Raw genomic sequence first — 24,381 nt, forward strand, 5'->3', positions numbered from 1 at the left:
TCCAAAATGCTGGGATTACAGGCGTGAGCCACCGTGCCCAGCCAGGAATCATTCTTAAATCTTCTCTCTCCTTATACTAAATATTGCATAAGTCACCACATGTTTTCCACCCTAGTCCCTTTTCTTTTCTTTTTTTTTGAGACGGAGTCTCGCTCTGTTGCCCAGGCTGGAGTGCAGTGGCGCAATCTCGGCTCACTGCAAGCTCCGCCTCCCGGATTCACGCCATTCTCCTGCCTCAGCCTCTCCGAGTAGCTGGGACTACAGGCGCCCGCCACGCCCGGCCAATTTTTTTGTATTTTTAGTAGAGACGGGGTTTCACCGTGGTCTCCATCTCCTGACCTCGAGATCCGCCCGCCTCGGCCTCCCAAAGTGCTGGGATCACAAGTGTGAGCCACCGCGCCCGGCCCCCTTAACTTTCTTACGTCTTCACCACTAGTACTGTGATCCTGAAGACCAACACTTCTCTTACATGGATTATAACATCTTTGTAACTGGTCTTTGTGCCTCTAGCGTGGTTCCTTTCCAAACCATGCCCTTTTCAGCAGCCAGAATAATCTTTCTGAATCACAAATCTGATCATCCCTTTTGTATACCGGCCCCAGGATCAAGTCCATACTTCATAAACAATTTCTAAGCTCATTATGGTCTGGACAATAGCTTCTCATGTCTCACATTTTTCCTACTTCTCACACCCCAAGCACTTTTCGTTCCACCAAAATTCTAGTCTCTTTCTTGCCTTCATCATTATGTCCTTCTGCCTACAAAGTTCTGTCTACTTTCACCTGTCTTTCATGTTTCAATGTGGGCATCATGTCTGTATCAGGAATGCTTTCAACTGTAAATATCTAGAAGCCCAGGCTGCAGTTAGTTGTTTTTTATGTAAGAAGTCTGGAAAGCGGCAGTGGCTAGCATTGACTCACTATATTTTTATTTTTATCACTATTACTTTTAATAGAAATTATTATTTATAACAGTAAGGTTAGTCTTTTAAATTATTGCTCCCATGGTTCTGATAAAACTCTATTCCATATTCTCATTCTCCTGGTCCAAACCAGGGATCACAAAGAACCAGGTTTTATCTGATGTTTTTGCAAATCAGCTAGTTAATAGCTTATACCTGTGTTAAGAAAAATGTTAAGGCCCAAGAGGGGCTCAGCAGAAGAGAATGCCATGCATGATCATTCAGTCATGTCTGTCACGGGTGCAGAAAACAAAAACATGACAATGTGTGCTATGTATCTGCCATCTTTTGTCAAACTTATGTATCTATAAGCGGCCTGGTGTTAATACAGTTTTCCATTTACCTTGTCAGGATGGAAAAGGACAGTTCTAGAACAGGAAAAACATTGTGATTATTTGCCTTTAATCTGTGGAGCTGGTGAATTATTCCACTTTAAATGATAAAACCTCACATTTCTAGGATTAAACTCAATTAGTCATGTTATACTAGCTTTCGTATAGACCACTAAATTTATTTGGCTAATATTTTAACTTATCATAGTATACTTTGAATTAATGTTACACCACCTAACATATAAGAACCTTACGATAGTATATTTCCATTTATCTCCTCCCTATTTTGTGCTTCACTGTGGTCAACTTTTTTTTTTTAACTTTTCCAAGTGGTACACAGAGCTGCAATGCATAGTTAATATTTTTGTTTAAATAATCAACTGTTTTTCTTGTAATGAACTTAAACAATAATAAAAACATTTCTGAAGTTTTTTATTCCAAAACTCCATGGTCAATTCATATTTCCAACTGCTGACATTTCCCTTCAGCCTGAAAACATTAACATTTCTTGTAGTATATAGCTTTGCTGATGAATTTCATCAGCTTTTTTTCTTTATTTGGAAATGTCTTTATTTCATCTATTTTTTATCTCTGGAAAAAATTCTAGGTTGACAATTTTTTTCCTTATTACTTTAAATATTAATACATCATTCTATTTTCTTTTTACCTCTGTTGCTTCCCATAAAAAATCAGTGATTATTCTTAGGATTGGTCTCCTATATGTACTACACCCTTTTTCTCTGGCTGCTTTATTTTGCTTCCAGCAATTTAACTATAATGAATGTGTTAAGGTTTTGTTTTTTTTTAATGTTTATACTGCTTAGGTTTTATTGAGCTTCTTCTGGGGTCTAGGGGTTTATAGTTTTTATTAAATTTAGAAAAATTTGGCCATTAAAATTTTTTTTTTCTGTGCCAATCTTACTCTCTTTTATGCTGAGACTTCGTGTATGCATATATTAGACTCTTTAGTGTTACCTCATAGGTTACTCAGTCTATGTTTAATTTTTCATTTCTTTTTCTCTTTGTGCTTTGGTTTGGATTGTTTTTATTGACCTGTCTTCAAGTTTACTGATTTTTTTTATAGTGTCCTATTTACTATTAAGCCCATCCATTAAAATCTCATTTCAAATATTATACACTTTAGTTCTAGAATTTTCATGTAATTATCTTTTTTTACTCTCCGTTTCTCTATTGACAGTCCCTATGTCCATCTATTCCTTTGAATCTTGAATATATTTGTAATAGCTGTTTTAAAGTCCTTCACTGCTGATTTTAACATATATGTTGGGGGCTGGGTTTGGTGGCTCATACCTATCTATAATCCTAGCACTTTGGGAGGCCAAGGCAGGAAGATCACTTTAGGCCAGGAGTTCAAGATCAGCCTGGGCAACATAGTGAGACCCCAACTCTACAAAAAATTGTTTTAAATTAGCCAAGTGTGATGGTATGCACCTGTAGTCCTAGCTATCCAAGAGACTGAAGTGGGAGCATCGCTTGAGCCTAGGAGTTCGACGTCGCAGTGAACTATGATTGTGCCTGGGTGACAGAGTGAGACCCTGTTTCCAAAACAAAACAAAACATAAATATCCTGCCTGGGTCTATTTCTTTGCACTTTTTTGTTTGTTGTTGTTGTTGTTGCTATTGCTGTTCCTAATTATAGGTCCCATTTTCCTGCTCCTTCTCATATCTAGTAATTATTATTGCTTGATGAACATTGTGGTTCTTGAACTCCTGGCCTCGAGTGATCCTCCTGCCTTGGCCTCCCCTTATTCTAAGACTAGAGCAGACCTACTCCAAAGGTATGGTCATTCCAAGCTTTCAACTGAATGCCTGGGGTACTCAGTGAAGTCTCTTTATTCTGGCTAGATGGAAGACCAATATCTCCAGCAGTGTGCAAGCTTCAGAATTATCATTTAGCTGATAGGGACCCCATTAGCTGTTTCTTGACAGGCCTGTGGTCTATTGCTCTGTGCATCTTCTGCTTAGCAATTGGCCAAAGACTCAAAGGGGCCCATATGCGGATTTCAGGAGCTTCTTCCCTGTATAACTCCCTCCATCTTGTATCCTGACCCTCAATTTCCAGCCATTTCAGCAGCTCCAGCCTCTGATCTCTTTTTCCTCCATGCAGGTGGACCATTGCTCTCCGTTAGTCTCCACTTTTCTGCCTAGGTATATAGTCAGATCCATTTAGTTTTCATTTTAAGGGATCTGGGGAGTCACTCAGCTCCCAGCTTGGACTCACTGGCTGGGCCCAGAGAACTTCCTGTTGGCTCCCTACCAGACAGAGAATGGTCCAAAGGCAACTAGGAAACCACCCTGCCGTGTGAGGCTCTGCTTTGCTGTTTGTACCCTGCCGACATCTTCCTGGCTAGCCTGACTCACACTTCTCCTGGATTCTAAGCAGCCTGGTCCAAGCTGACAGTGTGTCACTAGGTAGAGAACACTTTTCCTTCCTCATCTTTTGACCCTCAATCTAATCTTGGTAGTGTTTCTGGCTGTCTGAATAAGGAAGTACCTAATGTCTAGAAAGAAACCTGAAGCTTTCTTTGACTCACTAGGCAAGGGCAACAAGCTCCCTGTTGCCGATATACCCTTTGCTAAGTTCACCTGCACCCTTAGGACTTTCAAACCGGAGAGCCCCACCAAAAGTCAATATTAGAGAAAAGGGGAGACTGGAGGGAGTTTTAGCCTCTTCATAATCTCCACTAACATCCCATAGCCTTCCCTTGTTATTCTTTGAAAGGGATAATTTTTCTATCATAAAAAGCTTGCATATAAGCATTTTAGAAAATATTGCTACTTATATTGATCTGTAAGTTAAGTAATGTGGACTTTGGGTTCTTCAGACTAGACTCTGGGTTGGGTTGAAATTTGGGGTCAAGATCTGTATGAGGGATCAATACCTGTGAAAAGAAGGGAGTGAAAGCTGGATTGGGCAAAGAAAGAAATCAAACTGTGTTGCAGGCCTGATAAAGTCTCAGCCCCATGGCGGGGAGCGCAGGAGTCAGTATTGCCTGTTAAAGTGTGGTGCATCAAGCTGCAATGGCTAAGCCTTGATACCCCACCTCTCTCAGGCACCAGATAAAGACTGATGATTTTGGGCTTGGCAACTCTGCAGGTGAGGTAGACCTGGAAGGAACTGACATTGAAGGCTGTCTGCTGGCTACATCCCCTGCAGTTGTGCAGCAAGTCCTTCTTCAAAGAGGAGTGCAGTGGTACATCTCTATTTCTACCACACAAAAAAACGGTGCTTGCAATGGAAATGCAAGTTTAAGGCAGATCTTCTCGCTGACCTTTCCAACCTGCTTACCACTTCTAAGAGCCTCCTATTTAGAAAGTCTGGAGCCAACTGGACTCATCTTTTGAAACACCAGGAGGCAGTGAGGACCAGACTTATCACAGAGCCTCACTGAGAGGCAGTCAGGGCAGGGGTCACATGGCAGACTCCAGCAGTGGTCAGTGCATGTATCCGCACATCTACCCATCTGTCCATCTTCCCATGTGTCTGTCCACAAATGGACCCTGTGTCAGGTTCTTGGTCAGGGGCTGATGAGATAACTGTGGCTCCAACACCTTCTCTATCTTCAAGGAACTCATAGTGAGGGTGACATCGCCCGGAGCACAGCAACCCTCAGACAGGTGACTGCACCCTCAGCAAAAGGGCTTCAGCTAGTCAGATATTCACATGGCCTCTGAGCCCAGAAGCCAGTGTCAGGCATTGAGAAGTCACCCTATGGGAGAAAGTACTAGTCATGAGGCCACGGGCAGGGCTGGGCAGGCAATAACTGCCAAAGTAGGAGTCTAGGCCTGGGCTCAAGAGGCATGGGTGGGCACAGAAGAGCTAGGCCTTGGGCTCCATGGGACTCTTGCTGGTCCCAAAGCCTGAGGTGTCTGGGCACAGGATGCAGCTGAGCTTTGAGGAACTGGGAAAGCTGCAGTAAATCCAGAAATGAGGGGTGATGATGATGTAGGGAAGATGTAGGAGTGGAATGAGGTCAGGGGCATCAGCAGTGGGTGTCTGTGACAGGTGGGAGGGCCACAGACTCAGAAAGCTTACGCTTTCACAAGACACTTTTCTTTTGGAGAAAAGTGAAAGGAAAAAGGGGATCAGCATGCACTCTCAGGTTGATTTCTGCTGGGGCAAATTCTCTTGCACACAGGCAGTAGGGAAAGAAAACCAAAACCAAAGCACAACTTGTCTGAACAGCCCTGGTGGGCTGCTTTGCCCACTCCCCACGGTGGCCATTTTGTGCCTTCTCCACTCTCCACAAGTTCATAATCAGTCCAGATTCTTTCTCTCAAATAACAGAGAACATTGGTCATGAAACCCCTCTAACTTACAGACTCTGACCTACAGCCTCCTGGGTCTCAGCCACATCCCTTCTCCTTCAAAGCCAGGCTCCTACCTGTGTTAATGTGCCCTTTTCCTCTTGACCATCCCAGGACATCTACCTATCAATTATTCCTTCTAGCCTTTTGCTGTCCACTTCCTTCCCTTTACCCTGGCAGCCTGCTCTGATATACTCCATGGAGAGACAGGCACTCCCTGTACTGGCTCCTCCTCACACGAATGCCTCATTGTTCTCTACTTCCACCTCTAAACTTAAAAGAGTTGTCTATCCTTTCTCTCTCAACTCCCTTCCTTGCCACCCAAACTTCAGCACATTGCAATCTGGCTAGGCACATCTGATGCAGTCAGATGCAATCAGGACTTGCTGAAAATTAAGTCCTGATTGCATCTGACCTCTCCGCACCAATTGGTACTGTTGACCAATTCATTTCCTTGAGTTTCTCCCTTCCTTTGACTGTACCTATCACAATGATATCCCAATCTACTTTGTTGACTTTTTATTTTTATTTTTTGACTGCTCTTTACACATCAATGTCCCGCAAAGCTCTGCCCTCAGCACTCTTCTGTCCTTTAGATGCTCTCCGGCAATAACCCATCCACAAACAAAAGTTCCCCTCTGATGACCCCAAATCTATATCCTCAGCTCAGACACCTCTCCTGAGCTTCAGATGCATACTTCCACAGGTCTACCTGTCAACTCCCAAAAGGTATCACAGACATCTTCAGAAAGGAACTTCCCATCTTCTAATTCTCCCTTCTACTATGTTATCTGTCTTAGTGCCTACAATACATGTGGTATTTAAGCCATAATTCTGAGAGCTGTCCTTCTCTTCTCTACTTATGAACCTGCCCCAATCCTCATCCTTCTCCTCCTCCCACTTCTCCTCTTCCTCCTCTTCCTTTTCCTCCTCCTGCTCTCCTTAACCACTGCTCAGCCCTGTTCCTTATAACCTCTTACCCTAATCTTTCCAACAGCCTGCCTGGTAGGTCCACTCCTCCTCTTTGACACTGTTCAAATTTATTCTAGGTGACCAGAAGAATCTTTCTAAAGCATACAGTTAATCATCCTCTTCTCTGCTAAACACCCTCAATGGCCTCCCTGCTGCCTGAAAGTACAATCTCCTCAATATCATCTATAAAACCATCTTTCATTTGGCTTCCGTTGACTCCTCCAACTTCACCTCTTCTTCCCTGCCCTGCATTTTACACACCAGCAACACCAAGCTGATGCCTCTGCAACTTTGCTTATGCTGTTCCTCCTGTCTGGAATGTCATCCCTATGTCATCCCTTCAACTTTTCCTATTAATTGCTTAAGGCTAATTTAGATGCCCCTCCTCCAAGATATACTTGTCTGGTTTACATGCCCTTTTCCTGTCTTGCAACTAGATAGCTTTTGTCACTGCTACATTGTAGTTACATACGCACAAGAGTGTCCTAGTTGAACCCAAACTGGGAGTCAGAACTGGTGGACCGGTCACCCTCTTGGACTCTATTTATATGAGCTGATATGCATGACAGTTATGTACTGTTAGCCCCCATGGATAATATATAGTACTATAATTGCTTAAATTATAAGCAATTACAATTTAATTGGGATGGAAGGCAGAAGAGGGAGATAGGACATTTTTGGGGGGGGTGTATATTTTCTGCCAAGCCCCTTGAAATGTTTGTGGGTCCTGATGGAGAGATGAGTTACAGATGTTGTGAGACTCTGGGCTCAAGCAGAAAGGGAACAGCCATTTCTGGGTGTGTGGATGCTCCCTTATGCAGATATGACATCAGAGGACGTTGACAAGGGAGAACCAGGGTAAGCTGGAGGGTGGGGCCAAGCGTTGGTTAAAACTGATGGATTGGTTCATGATTCTATGCCAAATATTCCTTGGGAACTTCAAGAAGTATTTGAGAGATAGCGAACCGGAGGCAAGACTAGATTGCAGCTCTAACTTGGATGGACAGAGCAGTGTGGGGAGGCTTGCATCATGAATTTTTGCTCCAGAATGACTGCAGGAATAAATCAGGAAATCTGAGAGGTCCCACAGACCCCCTAAAGGAAGCGGGTTGCTCCTGCAGTACCTGGGAGACACCTCAAATACTGTGCTGGAATCCACAGCTGAGAGACCCACAGATGGTTCATGTCACAGGACTCCATGCAGACAACCCCCAATAACATCAAGGAGCCTGGTAGACTTGCTGGGTGGTTAGACCCAGAAGAGAGATAACAATCATTACAGCTCAGCTCCCAGGAAGCCACATCCATAAGAAAAGGGGGGAGAATACTACATCAAGGGAACACCCCATGGGACAAAAAATCTGAACAACAGCCTTCAGCCCTAGATCTTCCCATCTGGCCTACCCAAATGAGAAGGAACCAGAAAACCAACCCTGGTAATATGACAAAACTAGGTTCTTTAACACACCCTCAAAGTCACACTAGTTCACCAGCAATAGACCCAAACCAAGAAGAAATCCTAGATTTACCTGAAAAAGAATTCAGGAGGTTAGTTATTAAGCTAATCAGGGAGGCACCAGAGAAAGGTGAAGCTCAGCATAAGGAAATCCAAAAAATCATACAAGAATTGAAGGTAGAAATATTCAAGGAAATAGATAACATAAATAATTAATCAAAACTTCAGGAAACAATGGACACACTTAAGAAATGCAAAACCCTCGGGAAAGTCGCAACAATATAATTGAAAAAGTAGAAGAAAGAAATTCAGAGCTGGAGGTCAAGGTCTTCAAATTAACCCAATCCAACGAAGACAAAGGAAAAGGAATAAGAAAATATGAACAAAGCCTGTAAGAAGTCTGGGATTATGTTAAACAACCAAACCTAAGAATAATTGGTATTCCTGAGGAAGAAGAGAAATCTAAAAGTTTGGAAAACATTTTGGGGAATAATTGAGGAAAACTTCCCTGGCCTTGATGGAGACCTGGACATCCAAACACAAAAAGCACAAAGAACACCTGGAAAATTCATAGCAAAAAGAGCATTTCCTAGGCACATTCTCACCAGGTTATCTGAAGTTAAGAATCTTTTTTCTTTTTCTTTTTTTTTTTTTTTCAAGACAAAGTCCCACTCTCTCGCCTAAGCTGGAGTGCAATGGCGCAATCTCAGCTCACTACAACCTCTGCCTCCCAGGTTCAAGCAATTCTCCTGCCTGAGTAGCTGGGACTAAAGGCATGCACCACCAAGCCCAGCTGATTTTTATATTTTTAGTAGAGACGGGGTTTCACCATGTTGGCCAGGCTGGTCTCGAACTCCTGACCTCTTGATCCACCCACCTCGGTCTCCCAAAGTGCTGGGATTACAGGCATGAGCCACCGTACCTGGCCTGAAGGAAAAAATCTTAAGAGCTATGAGACAAAAGCAACAGGTAACCTATAAAGGAAAACCTATCAGATTAACAGTAGATTTCTCAGCACAAACCCTACAGGCTAGAAGGAATTGGGGCCCTATTTTAAGCCTCCTCAAACAAAACAACTATCAGCCAAGAATTTTGTATCCAGTGAAACTAAGCTTCATATATGAAGGAAAGAGACAGTCTTTTTCAGACAAACAAACACTGAGAGAATTTGCCGCTACCAAGCCACTACTGCAACTGGTAAAAGGAGCTCTAAATCTTGAAAGAAATCCTGAAAACACATCAGAACAGAACCTCTTTAAAGCATAAATCTCACAGGACCTATAAAACAAAAATACAATTTAAAAAACAGAAACAAAAAAACAATGTATATAGGCAACAAATAGCATGATGAATGGAGTGGTACCTCACATCTCAATACTAACATCGAATGTAAATGGACTAAATGCTCCACTTAAAAGATACAGAATTGTGGAATGGATAAAAATTCACCAACCAACTATCTGCTGCCTCCAAGAGACTCACCTAACATATAAGGACTCATGCAAACCCAAGGTAAAGGGTATAAAAAGACATTTCATGCAAATAGACACCAAAAGCGAGCAGGAGTAGCTATTCTTATATCAGACAAAAGAAACTTTAAACCAGCAGCAGTTAAAAGGCAAAGAGGGACGTTATACAATGATAAAAGGCCTTGTCCAACAGGAAAATATCACAATCCTAAACATATATGCATCTAACACTGGAGCTCCCAAATTTATAAAACAATTACTAATAGACCTAAGAAATGAGATAGACAGCAATACAATAATAGTAGGGGGCTTCAATACTCCACTGACAGCACTAGATAGGTCATCAAGACAGAATATCAACAAAGAAACAATGGATTTAAACTATATGCTGGAACAAATGAACTTAACAGGCATATACAGAATATCCCATCCAACAACTACAGAATATACATTCTATTTAACAGCACATGGAAATTCTCCAAGATAGATCTATGGTAGGCCACAAAATGAGCCTCAATAAATTTAAGAAAATCGAAATTATGTCAAGCACTCTCTCAGACCACAGTGGAATAAAACTGGAAGTCAACTACAAAAGCAACCTCCAAAAGCATGCAAATAAATGGAAATTAAATAACCTGCTCCTGAATGAGTATTGGGTCAAAAACGAAATCAAGATGAAAATTTAACAATTGTTTGAACTGAACAACAATAGTGACACAACCTATCAACACCTCTAAGACACAGCAAAGGCAGTGCTAAGAAAAGTTCATAGCCCTAAACACCTACATCAAAAAGTCTGAAAGAGGCCAGGCGCCACTGTGGCTCACGCCTGTAATCCCAGCACTTTGGGAGGCCAAGGCGGGCAGATCACAAGGTCAGGAGATCACGACCATCCTGGCTAACACGGTGAAACCCCGTCTCTACTAAAAAAATACAAAAAAATTAGCCGGGCGTGGTGGCAGGTGCCTGTAGTCCCAGCTACTCGGGAGGCTGAGGCAGGAGAATGGCATTAACCCAGGAGGCAGAGCTTGCAGTGAGCGGAGATTGAGCCACTGCACTCCAGCCTGGGCAACTGAGTGAGACCCTGTCTCAAAAAAAAAAAAAGAAAAAAAAATCTGAAAGAGCACAAATAGACAATCTAAGATCACACCTCAAAGAACTAGAGAAACAAGAACAAACCAAACCCAAACCCAGCAGAAGAAAGGAAATAACCAAGATCAGAGCAGAACTAAGTGAAATTGAAACAAAACACATACAAAAGATAAATGAAACAAAAAGCTGGTTCTTTGAAAAGATAAGTAAAATTGACAAATCATTAGCAAGATTAACCAAGAAAAGAAGAGAGAAAATCCAAATAAGCTCAATAAGAAACGTAAAAGGTGATATTACAACTGATACCACCAAAATACAAAAGATTATTCAAGGCTACCATGAACACCTTTACTCTCATAAACTAGAAAACCTAGAAGACATGGATAAATTCTTGGAAAGATATTTCCAGGACGCTCATCCTCCTAGCTTAAACCAGGAAGAATTAGATACTCTGAACTGACCAACAAACAGTGATATTGAAATGGTAATTAAAAAATTATCAACAAAAAAAGCCCAGGACCATACAGATTCACAGCAGAATTCTACCAGACATTCAAAGAAGAATTGGTACCAATCCTATTGACACTATTTCACAAGATAGAGAAAGAATGAACCCTCCCTAAATCATTCGATGAAGCCAATATCACCCTAATGCCAAAACCAGGAAAGGACATAACCACAAGAGAAAACTACAGACAAATATCCCTGATGAACATAGATGCTAAAATCCTTAATAAAATACTAGCTAACTGAATCCAACAACATACCAAAAAGATAATTCACCATGATCAAGTGGGTTTCATACCAAGATGGTGGGATGGTTTAACATACACAAGGCAATAAATATGATATACCACATGAACAGAATTAAAAACAAAAATCACATGACATCTCAATAGATACAGAAAAAGCATTCCACAAAATACAGCATCACTTTGTGATTAAAACTATCAGCAAAATTGGCATACAAGGGACATATCTCAATATAATAAAAGCCATCTATGACAAACCCATGGCCGACATAATACTGAATGGGGAAAAGTTGAAAGCATTCCCTCTGAGACTTGGACCAAGACAAGGATGCCCACTCTCACCACTCCTCAACATAGTACTGGAAATTCTAGCCAGAGCAATCAAATAAAAGAAAGAAATACAGGGCATCCAAATCGGTAAAGAGGAAGTCAAACTGTTGCTCTTTGCTGATGATATGGTCGTTTACTGAGAAAACCCTAAAGACTCCTCCAGAAAGCTCCTAGAACTGATAAAATAATTCAGCAATGTTTCCAGATAATATATTATCTGGAAAAATACAAATTAATAATACAAATGGTGTACAAACTAATGTATGCAAACCAGTAGCTCTTCTATAGACCAACAGTGACCAAGCTGAGAATCAAATCAAGAACTCAACCCCTTTACAATCGCTGCAAAAAAATAAAATACTTAGGAATGTACCTAACCAATGAGGTGAAAAACCTCTACAAGGAAAACTACAAAACACTGCTGAAAGAAATCATAGATGACACAAACAAATGGAAACACATCCTATGCTCATGAATGGGTAGAATCAATATTGTGAAAATGACTGTACTGCCAAAAGCAATCTACAAATTCAACATAATTCCCATCAAAATACCACCATCATTCTTCACAGAATTAGAAAAAAAAATCCTAAAATTCATATGGAACCAAAGAAAAGCCCACATAGCCAGAGCAAGACTAAGCAAAAAGCACAAATCTGGAGGCATCACATTACTGATTTCAAACTATACTATAAGGCCATAGTCACCAAAACATGGTACTGGTATAAAAATAAGCACATAGACCAATGAAACAGAATAGAGAACCCAGAAATAAACCCAAATACTTACAGCCAACTGATCTTAAACAAAGCAAACAAAAACATAAAGTTGGGGAAGAATACCCTTTTCAACAAATGGCACTGGGATAATTGGTTAGCCACATGTAAACGGGATCCTCATCTCTCACCTTATACAAAAATCAACTCAAGATGGATTAAAGACTTAAATCTAAGACCTGAAACTGTAAAAATTCTAGAAAATAACATTGGAAAAACCCTTCTAGACATTGGCTTAGGCAAGGATTTCATGACCAAGAACCCAAAAGCAAATGTAATAAAAACAAAGATAAATTGCTGGGACTTAATTAAACTAAAGAGCTTTTTCACAGCAAAAGGAAGAGTCAGCAGAGTAAACAGATGACCCAAAGAGTGGGAGAAAATCTTCACAATCTATACATCTGACAAAGGACTAATATCCAGAATCTACAACGAACTCAGATCAGTAAGAAAAAAACAATTCCATCAAAAAGTGGGCTAAGGACATGAATAGACAATTCTCAAAAGAAGATATACAAATGGCCGACAAACATGAAGTGCTCAACATCACTAATGATCAGGGAAATGCAAATCAAAACCACAATGTGATACCACCTTACTCCTGCAAGAACGGCCATAATAAAAAAAAAATTAAAAAATGGTAGATATTGGCATGGATGCAGTGAACAGGGAACACTTCTACACTGCTGGTGGGCATGTAAACTAGTACAGCCACTATGGAAAACAGTGTGGAGATTCCTTAAAGAACTAGAACTACCATTTGTCCAGCAATCCCACTACTGGTTATTTACCCAGAGGAAAAGAAGTCATTTTACGAAAAAGATACTTGCACATGCATGTTTATAGCAGCACAATTCACAACTGAAAAAACGTGGAACCAGCCCATCAATCAAAGAGCAGATAAAGAAACTGTGGTATATATATATATATATATATACATACCATGGAATACTACTTAGCCATAAAAAGGAATGAATTAATGGCACTTCTAAAAAGATAGGACCTCTTAGTGCCCAGCCCTCTGTTGAGAAAGAGACCTTGGCAACAGAAATTTAATTGAAAACTCAGAAAAAGGAAAGATGTCTTATGACAAAAGGAAGAAATCAAGAAGTAAAGCCATTGACTCAGATGATTCCAACATTGTGCATATTTGGTGTCTATAAGAAAACCAGTAACATCATGGAGTTGAATATTGTTTTGCCCACATTTGAGAAAATCCTCCTAGAGTATAAACAAAGAGTAGAATCTAAAATTTGTAAGAAAGCCATCAACACATTTTATTTTAACATTAAAAAGAACCCATCAAAATGTTTAAAGAAGTCCAGATGTTGAAAAATTTGAAAAGGAAGAATGCTAAGATGATTTCAGATATTGAAAAGAAAAGGCAACGTTTGATTGAAGTTTAGGATGAACTGCTTCCGTTAGAGCCACAGCTGAAACAACTACAAACAAAATGTGATAAACTTAAGGAGAGAAAGTCTTTCCTTAGGAATGCAGCTTATTTCTTATCTAATTTAAAATGGCTTTATCAAGATTATTCAGATGTTCAGGAGAAAGAACCAAACATAAAGGAAACGTATAATTCATCCAGCCTTCCAGCTCTGTTATTTTAACAATTTTGGGAGCTGAAAATCACCTGCAAAATATCAACCATCAATTAGAGAAGCTCCTTGACCAGAAAGAAGCGCAGCCTACTAAAATGTGCCTTTAGAAATGTTAGTTTCATGCTACTGTTACCTCCTGAAACTATATTTTTATAAATAATTTTTTTTTGCAAATAAGTATGGCCTAGTTATCAGAACCTAATATTTGTCATTCAAATTAAATGACTGTGAACAATGTTAAATGGCATCTGGTTTTCAAATAGTTTTAAAGGCCATGATCATCTTTTCTGGCTAATATCTTGAGTAATAAATTTTAAACTGTTGACGTCGTATCTTAATCAGCCCCAGATATAAGAGTTTTAATAAACATAAAATTAACTTGATGTGAACATAAACTAATTTTGATTAAGAAGGAGATTTCTACTGAATTTAAGTACACCAAAGCTAATTTTCGGTAAAACTGGTTTATAGAAAGAAAAAATTGGAAAACAAAGTGATAAAACTTAGTTTATGTAAACAGGTTTAATGACAATATATTTGTTATCAAATCTCACAGACATCAGGCAAATTATAGCCTGGTGACATAAGTGTCCATAGTGAATTAGGTACTTGTATAGTACTTCCGTGATTAGTTTATCAGGAATTTCATCCATTTCACTGTTGTAACTGAGAAGACTGTTCTCTGCAGCTTCAGCTAATTCAGCATCTTCAGTAGCTTCTAAAATATAAGCATCTTCAATGCCATTATCCCAGTCAGTGTCAGCAGAAGCACCTGTTGACACCTTACTAGTTGATGGTTTATGAGGATTCTGGGTTTCATTGCTCTTAATTTCATCTGCTTCAACCCCCTCATCATTCATGTCCAAATGCCCATACCTTTTCCCAAATGGGCCATATGTATTTTGCATTTGCTTATTCCTCTTCCTGTAACCTCCTCTACTCTTCTCAACCAAGTGAAGATGTCCTTCATAAAACTCCAGCTCAAATGTCACATCTCAGGGAGTTCCTCCTGTTCCCACAGCCTCCAAGGGCTCCCACAGTGGCCGTCCTCCCTCTGATCTAGCTGGGATCTCCTCTATTGGATGGGTTGTTTGGGGGTCAATTTCCTTTGTTACACTTGTCAAAAGACATTACCACAAATGTATAGAACTAATTGGCTTTTATTCGTGATTGAATTGGGGCAGCCTCCATTCAACAAGATAGAATAAGAGTTCCCACGGGGCAATGGCAGAAGAGTGAGTTTTGTGAGGTGGGGATGAAGAAACAGAATCAAAGACTTTCGAAAAGCCGATCGATTTACATCAGGTTACTTCAGGCTACCTTTCTGTAAGGATTAAAGCAGAGGGGACTTTCTTATTTTGCTGATTTGGGTAGATTGGAATCCCCTGTTTTCAGGGGGAAAAAAAAAAAGGTCTGTTTTGGGATCTGTTGCTTCCTTAAAGTTTCAGTTTGATCTTGTGGCATTTACTACGAGTGACTCCACTTTGATTTGGTCTGGGCTGTTGGGCCTAGCGCAGGAGCTCAGTCCAAAACAACAGCCTGGATCACTTTTGTTTAACACACTGCAGCTCCTGAAGAGCTGGACCGTGCCTTACAAGTTTTGTATTCCTCACAGTGCCTAGCAGCAAAAAGTGCTTCATCCGGGAGTCCTCAGGGAACTAACTTGTTTTCCTGAACAAGGTGGGACTGCACTTCAGGGGACCTAGCGGGACCGCAGCGTGGCTTTCACTGCCACCTGGCGGCAGACCCATTAGGCAGGTTTTCATGCAAATTAAAAAAGCTGCTGGGCCCCAGGCCAGCCGACCAGAGCAGCTGAGCTAAGGTCCGGTTACCGCCAGGAGCCAGGATGTTACAGTGGCCACCATGATTATTAGTACTGGGACAACCGCTGTCTATGCAGCTATTTACACTTTAAAGAGCTTTTATTTCCCTCAAACTACCCTCAATCTTGTGAAGTCAGTGGAACAGCAATTACTATTCTTATTTTACAGATGGGTAAACAGAGGTGAATAATACCAGTAACAACATCATCTACTACCACAAAAATAACAACAACCTCTCCTCCTCTCCTCCCACCTCCAGTCCCTCCTTTATCCTAATGATTGCATGCTTAATGTGTGCCAGGCAGCGGGCTAAGGGATTTACAAATATCATATAACAGACTCTTTGAGTTTTGGTCCAGGCCTTAAAGCCAAGTGCCCATACATTTTAAGGCAGCGCCTATAGAAATATAATGTAAGCCATGTATGTAGTTTAAAATTTTCTAGTAGCCACATCTTATTTTATAAAAAGAGATGAAATCAATTTTTGAGATATTTTGTTATTCCAATATGTCAAAGATATTATTTCAACAACTAGTGAATATAAAAAATATTAATAAGATATTTTACATTATTTTATTTATACAAAGTCTTTGAAAGCTGTTGTGTCTGTTACACTTAGTACAATCCCGGTTTGGATCAGCCATACTTCAAAAGCTCATTAGCCATATTTATGTAGCTAGTGGCTGCCATATTGGATGGTACAGTTCTAAAGAAAGGAATTTGGCCATCTAGGCAGGCCTTGCCAACTGGAAATCTCCAACATGATTATGAGCCTTATCCCACTATTCTGACCATTTGTGAGAGAAAGTAGGGGCTGAGAGAAAGAGAGCTGGGGAGTGGAGATTTCTTTGAGAAGAGTTGTTGGAGTGCTGTGTGATTTCCTTCCCCTGCCCATAGAGGAGAGGAGGGTAGTGCCCTTCCTCCAATTTCAGACAAGTAAGGGAAGCTTCATGAGTTTATACAGTACAGAAGCTGATGCCTGACTCATGCCTGGAGAAGCCAAGAGGTGAGCCTGGCTGGAGATGACTCTGATGTCAGAACAAGGAGAGAGGACTACAGAGTGAATTAGGTGGATTGTGCTGGTAGCCGGGCAAGGGCCATACCCTCCATGGGACATTAATCAGCTTGAGGGATCCAACCCAGGGACCTCATGCCACTACAGAGAAGCTTCCTGGAACGTATCAAAGGATCAGGGGCTTGAGGATGGGAGCAGCTGCATCACTCACAGCTGTGGATGGTATAGTAAAGGAGCCCCAGGTAGCGGGTCTCTGAGAAACCCACAAAAAGTATTCCATGAAAGAAAGAGCTAGTACTTTGGCATCTGCTACCTACAGGGATCTAAAGCTGGATTACAATATTATGTATGGAAGGCCTTGCTCTTTTCTTCAAATCTTGTTTCTCCCTGCATGTGACCCAAGAGAAGGCCTAAAATCACAACTTGAGCAAGGGGAAAGCAATGGAGCAAGGAAGGGACAACACTGACCACGGCCCTCCTTTCCTTCTGTGGCTTCTCCAGTAGTGCAGATGTTATATGAGGGCTGGGGCAGGCAAGCACTGAAATTCCTAGAGAAGGATCCGAGACTATGTGGCCTCAGCTGGGCCTTACCCTGTTGTTTGACAAGGCTTTCATTTACTTTGGTGACAATCATTTATCTCATGAACATTTACTGAGCACTCAACAATGGTAGCTGCTGTTATTACTATTCTAGCCTTTATTTGGGTTAAAATGTATTTTAATAAATTTTGATGGCACTGTGAGGTTAATATTGGAAGAGGTATAATACAGGTAGATTAATTAGACATCTCTGTTGTGAACAAAAGAAATCTAACTCAAGCTAGCAAAAGTGAAAAAGTTAATAGAGTGGCTCATATAACTGAGAAATTTAGAGGGGATTAACATCAGTAAGTTTGATCCAGGAACTCAGACAATATTATTAGAATTATTTTTCTTCAATAGATTTTTTTTCCTTACTTCTTATGAGGATCATGAACTCTCTTATCATAGATGGCTTCTCCTGCTGAGCTGGGGAAGATGGCTGTCCATTGCTCCAGACTTGCATCTTTCCAATACTGTAACCCATGGGCAAGATAACATCTTTCTGGCTAGTGGCTGTGGGAATGTTGGCCTGACTCAGTCCAGTGTCCATCCTTTGGAGTTGGGGATTAGGAGATGCGGTATGGCAATTGACCGCATCTGAAACACAAGGATTGGGGTTAAGTTCCCTGGAAAATATGAAGGTGCTATTGCCAGAGGTGAGATGGAGGTGCAAGCTGAAGTAGTGAAACTCCATTGTCCACCACCCACTCCAAGGAATGAATGCAATGTGCCATTGGAGCACAAATGAGACTGTGACCAATATTGCTTTCTTATTTAGCACCTTTTCATTATAGTACAATAATAACAACAATAATAAATCTTATTTTTTATTTCTACAAGTCGGTACTTTACTTTCTATAAGCAGCTTTATATCACGTCAATGACGTGCTTTGTTCAACCAGATATGTGTATCTGGCATGAATTTCTTCACTTTTTCCTCAAGGAATTCCTGACATTCCTTGTCAAATACCTCACTTGTGTCCAGATACATTTAGAATATTTGATTTCCATAATAGTCTTCAGCTGGAAATCTTCTATTGGCCCCTGCAGACCTGCTCTCCACCCTGTCCACCCTGCTCTGTGCCCCAGGAGCTGACCGCATGGATTACATCAATGGCTTTTTGGCCCTCTGGTTGAATTTTCAGTTGAGTTTGGTCAATGGAGACAAAGGAGTTTGGAAGGAAAGAGAAGGAGGAGTTCGGAATTTAGGATATCTCCAAATTCCCTTAATGCAGGGTCCCTTCTGGCTGGGCAAGTGTCTCTGCATTTAGTCCCTCTGTTTGCACGCTGCTAGTTCCAGGGTTCAGGCTGCCCCCACCCCTTCATGCTCAGAGGTAGCAACATCTCCACTGTTACTAGCCCAAGATTCTGTACTACTCCTTGTAATTTTTGTACATCATGTTCATCTTTGTATATAGTCCCTTTATACAACTTTCTTTTAATGTCATCCTAATTTGAGTACGCCATCTGTTACCTGCCAAGACCCTGCCATAAAACCTGTCTGGAAAGCAAATGAAAATTAGTTGGCTGTGATTGTCCTTGGTGAACTGCACTGATTACTTATGATTGTTGCTTTCTTTTCTACAGGCCCACAGACCTTTCTTTTTACCTGTTCCATCTAGATTCTTGTAGAGAGCAAAAGTCAAGCTTGGCAGCCTGTAGTTTCTGGAACACCCTTAAAAAATACCTGTGTTTGCTGGTCTCAGTTCTTCAAGATCCTCTGTTCTCTAAAGTGCCCTAGACATTTGGCCATTTCACGCTGTTAGTGTTTCTCAGTCAGAATAACCCAGGTTATGCTGTGTTAGCAAACAATCTCCGATACTCAATGACTTAAAACAAAAACAGGTTTCTTTCTCATTCCTGCTATGTATCTATCATGCATTAGGAGGGAGCTCTGCTCACAGCAAACACCCAGGGACCCAAAATGATAGCACTGACACAATTCAAATGGTGCTGATTGCTGTGCCAGAGGAAAAGAGAGCACTGGAAGGTCTTGAATAGACAATTAAATGCTTGGCCTGAAAGTGACACCAAACGTGTCACATGGCTTCATTCCCTAACGGGGGGCTATGAAGGTAGTCTACTGAGTGCCTGTCTCTTTGTGGGGAATGTAGTTATTTCAGGAATATCTCTTACCTTTCCAATCAGGTTATAGGCTCTTTGGAGGGCAAGGATTTTTTTGGTACTGCTTTCTCTTAGCTTATGTCTGCATGCAAATCATGTGATCACCCACTTGAGGGGCAGCTTGTCCAACTATGATTTTTAAAAGTGAATGACATATGAAAGCAGGAAAGTGTGCTACATGTTACGCTGTTTAGCCAGCAGTTGCTAAGGTTTTGTTGTGTGTGTGTGTTTTATGTCATAGTAAATACTAGTTTTTCTTATAGTAAAATCTCATACAAGAAGTAAAAAGCATAATACAAAAACAAAAATGTATTTTGTAGATGCATCGGTTGTACTATCAAGTTTATTCTGAAATAAATATACAATTTTTTTTGGAATCAACACAATGCCTAGCACATATTAGGCTAAATATTTGTTGAATGGATGAGTAAATATCATTATCTCTGCTTATTCTCTTAGCCTCATATATCAGCTTTTTCTTATGTTGCCAGGCAACAGAGAATGTATGTTCATTTTATGGTTAGTACAATATGGAGGAGCTGAGCTATGTGCAAAATGATGCCAATAAGGTGAAGTAAAGAGGGTTCTTATTGAAATACGAAACAGTGGAATCTGGACCAGAAGGGCCTTTTATTATAAAGGGGGTTAAGCAGGAGGCAGAAAGCCACATAAGCCACACAAGCCACACTTACTATTTGTTGGCCTTTGCTAGCCTTACCTGTGTCACTTCAAGTCACCTGGCTTCCTCAGCCTGAGAGTATAAAATATGATTGAATTAACATTGAATCTCACATCATGAGAGCTATGAGTCCCATCTGCTCACAGAGGAGTTTCAGGTGCTCTCATAGTAACCCCCAGGTATTTCTGCCTACCTGCGCTCAGGTGTGAGTCCATTCATGCTTCTCCACTCCTGCCTGCAGGCTGCTGCCTGGAAGCCATCCTGTCCCTGCTGATGGTGCCCTTGGTTTATTGTACTGCTCTGTCAGGTGCAGCTGTCTGTCTTCTGTTGGTGGCCCCCTAAGCCTTCAGTGGGGGTCTGGTGTGGTGTGAACACCTCTCCTTAACTTTGAGTCACACTGGGTCACCTGGCTCTTGAAGCAGCAGCACAGATGCCTTCGTGAACAGAGTATCCTCAGCCTCTGACTCCATGCCCCGACCTTCCCCATCCTCTGCCCCACTCCCCAGCCAAGCTAACTATTCCCCATCACCTCTGGCACACCCTACCCCCACTCTCCACCCCTGGCCCTGGTTGGGGATGGCCCAGAATCAGTCCCTCAAACTAGGCCAGGGATCTATCAGCCTTTTCTTCTTCCCACCTTGGTCCTCATCATCCCCTTTGCCCCAAGGGCCTCTCTACCCCATCCACACTCTCACAAACTCTCAGGATTCTTAACTGCAGCCAGTGGATCCCTGGGCAGTGTTAGCTAAGTTTACTTGCTAAGGAGCAGCCACAGACCCAGCCAAGAATCCTGTGCACTTCCAATATTCCATTTAGCCCTGCAAATTAGGCAGTTGTTATACCAAGAGGTCACTAACATTGCTCATGGTCAAACAAGTAGTGGGTGGTAGAGGATTTAAACCCTTGCCTGCCTTTGCCTTTTCCCCTAACAGCACATACTGCTACTGCAGAGCCACTCCTGACCCTATTAAGAAGAAAAACCAAATAGAGTAATTTGCTATTTCAAGTCAGGACTCTTTAAAACCCTCCCTTCCCAAATCCAGTCCTCTCTGTGTATTCCTCATCTCAGTAAATGGCACCACCACCCACCTAGCTTTCTCACGCTGGAAATCTAGGAATTATTCTCCATCCTGCTTTTCCCTCACCCCTCAGAAAGTGCTATCAGTGTTACTTACAAAATGCAGCTCAGATCCATCCAGCCACCACATTGCCACTACCCCCATCCAAGTCTTAACTACTGTTCTCCCTCTCTGATCTACTGTTAATGATCTCCTTACTGGTCTCCTTGCCTTCAGGATGGGCCCCTTCCACTTAGTTCCCTGTAAACACCCCCTCTATTAGGTCTCAAACACCATGCCAGCCTCCCTTGTGTTTGTTGATCACATTTCCAAATATTCTTGAGTGTGTTTTCCCCACCTCACCCACCCTGTGCTCTGTAACTTCCTTTATACTGGATCAGGAAGGCTTCTTCCCTGCCGGGTTGGAGCAGCTAAACAGACATCCCCCACTGTGGAAGTAGAAGAAAAGCCTGCAGATATTCAACTGGAAGCAAGCAAGCAATGTTGCAAGAAAATGTTGCTAGTCTAAGCACAAGACTGAATATTCCAGTGTAAACTTGGCTTGTGAGTGGTTTTTTTTTCTTTCTCTTCAAGAGATTAGTTAAAAAGAGGCCAAGTCCTGCCCTGGGGAGAAGACAAGGCAGGGACAGATGGAAAACTCATCAACCCATGTGGACATGCCCCCTTTCTGTTGCCCAGCATGCTCAGTTAGCCCTCAGAATGTGATGTGGTGGCAGGGGGTTTGGTACATTGACAGGTGCAGGGGGGCAAGAAGGGGAACTATTTCCCATTCAATAGGGGCCTGAGTAGAACAAATTTGTAATTTCCCTTGAGTTGGAACAGGAGTCAAACAGCTCCATCACATTTGTGAGACTAATGTCTGTCTCCCCAGCTAGACACTGTGCTCCATGAGGACAGGACTGGGGTCTGTTTTTTGCTGTTTGTGTGATTCAACAGTATCAGATACATTGTAGACACTTGATACATATCTCTTGCATGAATAAATTGTAAATATATATACACACACATAAGTGTATGTATATAAACATAAATGTAACATATGTGTATGTGTTTATATGTATGTGTGTATATCTTGAGTTGAAAAAGTTTGAGGCTTTACTTTGGTTAATGTCCACTCTTAAAGAAAAAATTCAATGATTCTTATTAAAGCGTGGTAGGGAAGATTTTATTCAGGAGATAGGTACAGGAATTGCTGCAGTGGGGAAGAGAGATTGGGCTCAACTCCAATTACAGCATGGAGTGGGAATTTATAGCCAAGGAGCAGATTGGGGGTCAGTGGATGGAAAATTACTAAAAGAGGAAACATCGGTGCTAAGGAGGATTCTGATGTAACTGGCTAAACCAATCTAACAAGATTATTGCTGAAGATAGGCCAGTGTAATCAGACATCACCTGGGAGATAGTGGAGGATGAGGAATCTGGTCAGATATCCAAGGTGTTATATATGATTCGGGGATGTTCTTGCTAAAATGACTTAGCAGGGCTCTTTGCTAAAATGAGATTTTACAACAAAGTACACAGATAGGCCTAGGAGAAAGTTCAGAAGCCTGACTAAAGTTTGGCCAAGCAAAGAATCTTTGTCACCACTTTGCTTTTCAAATTTAACATTTCTCAGCAAAATTTAATAAAGAGCAGAAAGGACCAAAAAAGGTAGTGAATTCTACAAACCTTTATGTGCTATTATATGACTATATGAAGTCCTTGCTTTTTTTTTTTATTTTTAATCCTGGCTAAGCAATAATTGTCTATGGAGCTGCTCCATTGAGATTTCATCAGAATCTTTTTGGGGAGTGGGTGTGATGTAAAAGTATCATTGCTTTGATTTAATTTTTAGCCAAAATAGTTTGACTATTTCAAATTACCTTAGAAGGCTGGGTGCAGTGGTTCATGCCTGTAATCCCAGCACTTTAGAAGGTCAAGGTGAGCAGATCACTTGAGTCCAGGAGTTTGAGACCAGCCTGGCTAACACAGTGAAACCCTGGCTCTACTAAGAATATAAAAACTAGCCTAGTGTGGTGGCAGGCACCTGTAGTCTCAGCTACTGGGGGGGGCTAAGGCATAAGAATTGCTTCATCCCGGGAGGTGGAAGTTGCAGTGAGCCGAGATTGCACCATTACACTCCACCCTGGGTGACAGAGTGAGACTCTACTTCAAAATAAAAATAAAACTAAATTTACCTTAGAAGAAGAAGATTTGGGATTTTTATGTTTAACAAAAGAGGACAGAGGGTAAAAATGATTGAAAAATTCTGTTCTTAAGTGAGGAAACCAGTGAGCGCCACAATAAAGGGCTTCTCTTTTTTTTTTTTTTTTTTTTTTTTTTTTTTTGATAGGGTATCACTCTATCTCCCAGGCTGGAGTGCAGTGGCATGATCATAGCTCACTGCAGCCCTCTACATCCTGGCCCCAAGTAATCTCAATCCTCCTACCTCAGCCTCCCAAGTAGCTGGGACCACAGGTGTGCATTACTATGCCTGGCTAAGTTTTCAAATTTTTCACAGAGATGAGATCTCACTTTGGTGCCCAGGCTGAAAATCTGAATCAGATTTTCAAACTGGTTTCAAACTCCTGGGCTCAAACGATCCTCCCACCTCAGCCTCCCAAAGTGCTGGGATTACAGGCATGAACCACTGTGCCTGGCCATTTTGGGCTTGCCTTATATATGTTTTTACTATTTAAAAAAATCTCTGGTTGGTCAGGGGGCCAATTCTTTCTAATATAAATGAAGAAGCTTTTTGAAGGGAGGTAACTATCTCTTTCCTCTGTGTAGATCAGGATTACGTTGTAGCAGCCAGGATGGCCTAGAGTACACAGCTTTGATGCTGGCAGAACAAAGACAGGTTGTGGCCAGTGAAATGTCACACCAGCTGATAACAGTGTGGAGAGAGGGTGGACTTAGAACAGATGAAAGGGGAGGGTGTAGAATACAGTGGAATACAGCAACAATTGTTCAGAAGCTGCAGGAAAGAGACAGTAGAGGAAAGCAGAAAGTTGTTATGATGACAAT

General features: G+C 41.3%; 1 pseudogene; it reads left to right on the forward strand.

Moving 5' to 3' along the window:
- Positions 1-13,447: 13,447 nt before the first annotated feature.
- Positions 13,448-14,180, forward strand: LOC100598154 (annotated as a pseudogene).
- Positions 14,181-24,381: the final 10,201 nt, after the last annotated feature.

The sequence above is a fragment of the Nomascus leucogenys genome, chromosome 15, assembly GCF_006542625.1.
Source record: "Nomascus leucogenys isolate Asia chromosome 15, Asia_NLE_v1, whole genome shotgun sequence".
Lineage (NCBI taxonomy): Eukaryota > Metazoa > Chordata > Mammalia > Primates > Hylobatidae > Nomascus > Nomascus leucogenys.